The sequence below is a fragment of the Gossypium hirsutum genome, chromosome A04 (assembly GCF_007990345.1).
Source record: "Gossypium hirsutum isolate 1008001.06 chromosome A04, Gossypium_hirsutum_v2.1, whole genome shotgun sequence".
Classification (NCBI taxonomy): Eukaryota; Viridiplantae; Streptophyta; class Magnoliopsida; order Malvales; family Malvaceae; genus Gossypium; species Gossypium hirsutum.
In genome coordinates, this window is record NC_053427.1 from 21,011,412 (window position 1) to 21,019,765 (window position 8,354).

General features: G+C 40.0%; 1 non-coding gene across 1 annotated transcript; it reads left to right on the plus strand.

Annotated features, from left to right (window-relative positions):
• The first annotated feature begins 4,356 nt into the window (after window positions 1-4,356).
• Window positions 4,357-4,462, plus strand: LOC121228732 (small nucleolar RNA R71). The gene has a single exon (XR_005926307.1). It is a non-coding gene; the product is annotated as a small nucleolar RNA R71 (small nucleolar RNA).
• Window positions 4,463-8,354: the final 3,892 nt, after the last annotated feature.

Sequence of the window (8,354 nt, forward strand, 5' to 3'; positions counted from 1 at the left end):
GCCGGATGGTTCGTGAGGTGGTGGCGGGGATGAGATGTGGAAGTGCTGACAAATCTGATGTAGAGTTGCATCAATGTGATCAAAGCGTTGAAAACATTTCTGCTCAAATCATGTAAGGTGCTTAGAGATGTCAAAATATGAAGCTGTCGCATGAACTGGACGATGGATGGGTGGTGGCTGAGACGGTGGGTCCTCATGACGTGGAGGGACATCATCAGTAATGTCCTTTCGGTCCTCCTCTTCGGTGGACTGGACGAGGCGGTACTGAAGAGGGTAGGTGCTACGTCGTTTCTCGATCATTCTCATACTTAGCATGCTCGAGATGCGCTGTGGGGACATCTGGCCGATGAGAGTGAGGGAGGATGATTGTGCTGCTGTGTTGAGGAGCCCGAAATACAGAGCCAGTCGAGTCACATAGGGCCCGATAGTGATAACCCCCCCCGATGTCGCTCTGTCTGATGGCGGATGGCGAGGGCGATGAAGTAGGCGAGGTCAAGGACATGCCCGTTCGCCATGCTCCATAAGAAATAGGCGTCGTGGGTGGTGACAAGGTGCTTTCTCGTCATCCCGTCAGAGTGTGGGCCAAGATAGCATGTAGGTATCACAGGGATGGGGCGAGGGCTAATGCCTTAAAGTGGCTAGGATCATAGGTGGCCAAAGCAGGGACGAGGTCCCTCTAGCATTTTAAGGGGGAGTAGTGGAGGTGGCGAAGGCGGTGGAGGGCGTCGAGTTCATTTTCGTCCATGAACTCCTCCGTGTACAGCCCTAGTGCAATCCCGAACTCAGGTATGCTCAACTGGTGTACTAGACCACCAAGGCGAAACTAGACCGTTCCAGGATCATTGAAGTTTGTCATGACGGTCTAAAGATCAAATGTCGAGCAGAGTTCCAATATGAACTCGAGATACATCGGCTCGACGTTCTCAAAGAAAAGCCCCACGGGTTAGTCATCAAGAGGACTCAGATCGCGTCAGCCAATTGAATCTGTTCAAGTGTGGCCCAGTCAATGCAGCGGTCCACACCTAGGGGTCAGGCCCGTAATATCTGATATAATTCCTCTTGGGGTCCCAAGGGAACCTGGAGGAACAGGTGCCTAATCTCTGCGGTAGGACCCGAGGATGACGCTACTCCTTTCCTCTTCTTCGAGGCGGGAACAACAGTCTTCTTACCACGTGAGGATGACATTGTACCTGCATTGAAAAGTCGAAATTCAACCAATACGTCCAAAAGATAGCATGGAAAAATAAAACTACTTAGGAATATTTCATGAGACTCGCGTACTAAATGAAGAGAACAAAACTAAAATAACTAAAGCAATTATATCAAGTTATTAAAATAGGACTATGAGAATAATACGACGGGAAAATCTAATGCATGAATGTATGTGGGTAAACATAAAATCCATGGAAACAAGAAAAATGGATGAATGTAGTATGAAAAAAGGAAAAATTCTTTAATGACAAGCATGAGTATTTCTACTATTAATATTCACTTAAGATAGTCAAATGCACCAGAGAAAACATGAAATAGGAAAATATTTAAAGAAAATAGAGAGAAAAGAGTAAACAAACGCAAAAGGGAGAAGCTTGAGCATGAAATAGGCAAAATATTTAAAGAAAATAGAGAGAAAAGAGTAAACAAACGCAAAAGGGAGAAGCTTGAGTCGTTGGAAACAATTTTGTAGGCGGCGCACGAGCGTGGCAGGTACAGCGTGTAGAGTTACAGCGGCTAGGGTTAGGGATTTTTGTGGAGGGAGATGATGAATAGTGAGGGGTTTATATAGATTTTGGGGCACACGGTCGTGCCCTAATTTTTTCCCGTGTGTTTGGCGATTTTTTAAATTTGGGCACATCTGACATTCGGCCCACGCCCGTGTTCCTTGGGCGTGTGGGTGCACACGGCCGTGTCGCACGGCCGTGTCTTGCTTCGTTCTCTTCTCCCACGCCCATGTTCTTTTTGACAGTGTCGACCATGGGTGAATGGCACGGGCGTGTCATACGCTCGTGTTAAATTCTCAGTTTTAACCACGGTTTCAAGGCACGGGCGTGTCTCACGCCCGTGTTGTTTTGGCAGTTTCGCCCACGGCCATGTCGCACGGCCGTGGCAATTTATCGCATCCTGTGTTGGAGAAAAACTTTTTCCCTATTTTCACACGACCGTAGGCACGCCCATGTGCCTGGCTGTGTGGATGGGAAAAACTTGTGTTTCAAGACTCAGTTAGTAGGTTAGATATGAAAAACTAAAATTCAAATAAATCATTATTGTTAGTGCTGGAGTTGCCTCCCAAGAAGCGCTTATTTATAGTCTAAGCTTGACTTACCTTTCTGGTGGTCAACTTTTGCATGAAAGAAGGTAAAAGAACGAGAGTTCGTGCTATTTTTTATCATGGTGGCTCGAGGAGTTTACACTCCTCATCCCTGCTATCAACTTTATCAATATAAGGTTTAAGACGAGTATTGTTTACCTTAAAAGTTTCGAATTTGGGGTGAATTACCTCGACTGTACCATATGGGAAAATATTGAGTACCGTAAAAGGAATTACTTCGTTAGGTTCAGAAGTGGCAATGCGAGGGTCTGTTGCATCTAGTAGTACTTTGCCTCCAACCTTAAGTTGATTTGGTGTTGTATTGAGCTCGTCCTGGCTCAGTTTCGGTTTATCGGGTCTTTCGATTTTTGTATCCGCCATTCATCTAGTTCCTTGATTTGTAGCCTTTGTTCTTTATAGATAGGTCCTTTGATGTTGCTTGAACATGGCTCGTGTAGGTTCTTCGAACTTATTTCCTGCAAAGTAGGGTGCACCACATGGTCAATTTTAGTAGAATGATTTATACAACCACTTTTAATTTTCGATGTGTTACTCGAATCACGAGCTTGAAGGGTGATTGTTTCATCTCCCACACGAAGTGTGAGTTCACCTGTGCCAACATCAATAATGGTTCTAGTAGTCGCTAAAATGGGTCGTCCTAAAATCAAAGGTGCGTTACTATCTTATTCCATGTCTAGAACAACAAAGTCTACTGGGTATATAAATTTATCGATCTTAACAAGAACATCTTCAATAATACCTCTAGGAAATCTAATGATTTTATCAACCAATTGAATGCTCATCCTAGTTTGTTTGGGTTTCCTAAGACCTAGCTGTTTAAACATTTTATAAGACATAACATTAATGCTTGCCCCTAAGTCAGCCAATGCATTATGAACATCTAAACTACAATTAGATAAGGAATCGTAAAACTCCCTGGATCTTTCAATTTGTTGGGTAGCTTATTCTGTAGAATGGCTGAGCAAACTGCATTCAACTCCACATGCAACGCCTCATCAAACTTTCATTTTTTTGCTAGAAGCTCCCTAAAGAATTTGACTACATTTGGCATCTACAAGAGAGCTTCGATAAACGGTAAGTTAATATGTAACTTCTTTAATAGTTTAAGGAATTTACCGAATTGTTCATTTGTACGGTCTTTCCTTGTCGCATTGGGGTATGGCACCCGTGGTTTGTACTATTTACTTACCGTTCTTTGCTCACTATGGACTACCTCACCTTTATCTTGACTTACCACAATGCCTTGTCTCGGTTCTGATGTAGGCTCAACTAACCCTTTGTTGTCATGAGTAGTAATCACATTGAGTTTTTCCCTTAGGTTAGATTCCATGTTACTCGGCAAACTACCTTGTGTTCATTCAGAAATCTATTTGGTGAGTTGGCCTATCTGAGTTTCGAGCCCTTGGATTGATGCTTGTTAATTCTTAAGGGTTGTCTCAGTATTCTAGAAACGAGTTTCTGACACTAAGATGAATTTTTTTAGCATCTCCTCTAGGTTCGGCTTTTTCTCTTGTTGGTTGTGTGGTTGTTGGAAGCCTGGAGGTGGTGGTCTCTGATTCCCTTAGCCTCCCCATGAGAAATTTGGGTGGTTCCTCCAACCTGTATTGTAAGTATTACTATAAAGATTATTTTGAGATCGAGGATTATTACCCATGTAATTTAACTGCTCGTTCTCCATGTTGTAGCCATAAGGTGGGTATTCTGAATTGCTTGATCCACCTCCACTTGCTTCGCACTACATTTCTGGGTGAACCTATGAAGAACTAAGAAATCCATCAATTTTCTTATTCAAGAGTTCTTCCTGATTAGAGAGCATGGTGACCAAATCGACGTTATAAACGCCGGCTACTTTTGTTGGCTTTGTCCTCATGACTTGCCATTGATAATTATTCAGTGACATCTCTTCTATAAATTCATAAGCATCTTCAGGTGTTTTATTATTGATGGTTCAGCCAGTGGTTGGGTCGATCATCTGTCGAGTCGAAGGATTCAGGCCATTATGAAACGTTCGAACCTGTAGCCAAAGTGGTAACCCATGGTAAGGGCACCTTCTCAAAAGTCCTTTTATCTCTCCCATGCATCGTAGAGTGTTTCTAAATCCATCTGCACAAAAGAAGAGATATCATTACGTAATCTGGCTGTTTTAACTGGCGGAAAATATTTAAATAAAAACTTTTCAGTCATTTGTTCCCAAGTAGTGATTGACCTTCATGGTAACGAGTTCAACCACTGTTTAGCTTTGTTTCTCAATGAAAAAGGGAATAACCGTAGGCGAATGGCGTCATTAGAAATGCCATTAATTTTAAATGTATCACATAGTTCCAAAAAGGTTGCCAAGTGAGCGTTGGGATCTTCGTCTTGCAAACCATCAAACTGAACAAATTGCTGTATCATTTGAATTGTGTTAGGTTTCAATTCAAAAGTATATGCAGCTACAGTAGGTCTAACTATGCTCGATTCAGTTCCTGTTAAAGAAGGTTTAGCATAATCATACATAATACACGGAGCAGGATTCTGATTAGCAGCAATCGCAGGAGGTAGCGGATATTCTTGGTTTTCAGCCATCTCCTCGGTTGTGGTTGAACTATCATCCTCCTGCCCCTCCTCTGTGTATCTTAAGCTTCGCCTTATTTCTCTTCGGTTTCTTCCAACTGTGCGATCGATCTCACTATCAAACAGTAATGGTCCTGACGGGTTTCTTCTAGTCATAAACTAGAAAAACCTATCATTTATGACCAGAAGAAACCCGTCTGAAGAAAATAAGTGAAGAATTAGAAAATTTAAATTGCAATAAAAGTAAAATGGCTAAAGTAATAAAAATTGAGTGTTCCTAATATCCTAGTTCCCCGGCAATGGCGCCAAAAACTTGATACGTGATATTCGCGACAGGTTTTAAATATTTATAATTAATCGTTCTTAAAACTAACTATTATCATGATAAAGGCAAGTGTACCTATCGAACAGTAGTATAGCTTTAGCAAGACCGGATTGTCGAACTCAAAGGAACCAAGAGTACTAGTAATTACTTTCTTTTTATTATCTAGCCTAAAAAATTAAAGGATTTGTTTATCTAAATTAATTAACTAAACTAAGAGTGCACAGAAAGAAATTGGGGAAAAGCTTTTGGGAAAATTCAATTGATTAAGACAATACCTAAGGAAAAATCCACCTAGACTTCACTTGTTATTTGACTTTGAATCAGATGATTTATTCATTTGACTTGATCCGTAGAAATCCCTAAGTTATATTATTATCTCTCTCGAGACTAATAACGTCTAACCCTAGGTTGATTAATTGAAATCTCTTTCTAATTAACACTTAGTGTTGCATTAACTCGATCTATGGATCCTCTTATTAGGTTTCACCCTAATCCGACAAAATCTTATCACCCTATCTCTAGGCGTACCATCAACTCCGCTTAATTATGACAAATTTACTCTTAGACAGGGTCTTTTCCTCCTCTGAATAAGAGTGTTAACTCGAATCAATATCCTGGAATATTAAAACAAGAATTAAGAACACATAATTAAGAACAAGTCAAATATTTATCATACAATTCAGATAATAATAACAAGATTCGTCTTAGGTTTCATTCCCCTTAGGTATTTAGGGGGTTTAGTTCATGATTATAGAAGAAAACATCTCAAAAGCATAAATATAACAAAACATAAGAAAACCCAAAACTCTTGAAGGAACTTGAAGGGAGATCTTTAGTCTTGATGATGAATTCGGCTTTTGAGATGGATCAATCAGCTTTCCTTGAGTAATTCCTTGCTTCCTACTCTGCGCCCCCCTTCTAAGTGCCTCCTCAGGTGTTTAAATAGGCTTTAGAATGCCTAAGAGCCCTCAAAACTGGCCTTTTTCGAATAGGGTTATGGTTGGGCTCAGCAAGGATACGCCCGTGTGACACACCCGTGTGCGATTACTCTAGCCCGTGGTCAAGGCTGTTGAATAGGCACGGGTGTGTAGTCTACCAATGTAAGTCGTGCTTCGATCCTACCAAAGAGACACGACTGTGTGACACCCCCTGTGAGGAAGTCCAGGCCGTGTTGATTTCCCATGTGGGTTTATTTTCTCCGTTTTCGGCCCGTTTCTCACTTTTTTTACTCTCTTATGCTCGCCTAAGTATAAAACATGAAATTAAAGAATTAGGAGCATCGAATTCACCAAATCTAAGGAGAAACCATCTATAAATGTGCTAAGCATGGGATAAAAGTATGTATAAATTACGGTTTATCAATAAGGCTATCTACCAAGCGTCTTTGCCACCCTTACTCACATAACCTACACAAATCAATCAACACTAATACAAGAATGATTCACATGACTAAAACAGCCACAATAGACAATATTCCCATATGCAATATACTCATCCATGAAAATAACATCTTTTATGTATATATAACAAAATGAATATTAGCCCTCATTCAAGGCTTTATACAAAATAAAGGATTTTAGCCCAAGCCAACACATTTGGTCAATTCTCAATGACACAAAACATTAAAGGCTAGGCCCTATACATGCCATACTCAAAACAAGTAATCTGACTATACCGAATGCTTCAGCTGATAGTGTGATCGTTAGCTCCGACGTACGTTGGTCCTCGAGTTATTTAGGCGGCACTATAAGAAAATGGAAAGGAAAGGAAGTAAGCACAAAGCTTAGTAAGTTGCATGCAATAAATATAACAATAATTCTACCATTCATCAACATGCTCATGATACAAGAGAAGGCATAAGCACAACTTACTCATCACTGTCCATTACAAATCATATAGCATATTTTGAGCTCACATCTCATACATATTAAATCGGTACCTGTACCACTCACAACAAGGTTATACTTCTCTCATTAACTTAAACCATAACTCTCACCATTGAACCATTTGGAATACTACCGGCTAATCAATAAGCCTGAAACATGGGGTAAATGCCGAAGCCATATCCCAGACATGGTCTTACACTAGCTCTCACATATCTGTTCCGATGCCATGTCCTAGACATGGTCTTACACTGACACATCTCATAGCCGATGCATGTCACAGACATGTCTTACACTGGCTTACGCTCGAGGTCGATGCATGTCCCAGACATGTCTTACACTAGCTCTCGTCTCAATGCCGATTCCATGTCCCAGACATGGTTTTACACTAGCTCATAATAGCCCATACATTCTAACAATAATATCTGATTTATTTCCTATGGTTCAAACGGGAGATTCCACTATCTTAATTATCATCATGCATTCTCAATTCTACAATCAAGCAATTCATGCTATAGCAATCCAAAAACATATAATAACAATGTAGTTGTATTATTTACATACAACTTACCTCGGATTACAAAATATGGCGATTAGTCAGTCTAATCTACTTGCTTGGCCTTCGCTAGGTCTAGGTTCGAATTTTGAATATCTTGATCTAAAAGAATAAAAATTCACTCGTTTTGTCAACACCTTAATTTAGACACTTGAAAATTCAATATTTGGCAAAATGACCATTTTGCCCCTAAACTTTTACAAAATGACCATTTTGCCCCTATACTCGAAAATCAATTTTTTTATCGAATTTATTCATATTATAAGCCTAGTCTAACCCTTTTTACTCTTATAGAAATCCAAAATTTCCACTATTTCACACCTTTATCACTTATTTTACAACCTATGCATAATGGTCCTCAGTTAGGGCTTCCATGAAAACTTCTTCACAAAAGTTGTTTATTACACATCTAATACTCATATTAATCCATATAATTTCAAAAATCAACATGTCTACTATCATGGCAAAACCCTAGACTTTCAACCATGTTGCAAAATAGTGCTCTTGTTAGAAAGCTAGGGCTACAAAGACCTCAAAAGTACAAAAATATTTAAGAAAAGCCCCCAAAATCACTTACTTGCAAAGGTTTTATGTGAGAGCCCTAAACTGACCCTAGTCAGAAAGCGGTTTCGGGATCGCTAAATCGAGTCACCAAATTATTTGAATATGATAATTATTGTCTAAAATATGTGAATATGAATGTGTGAAAGT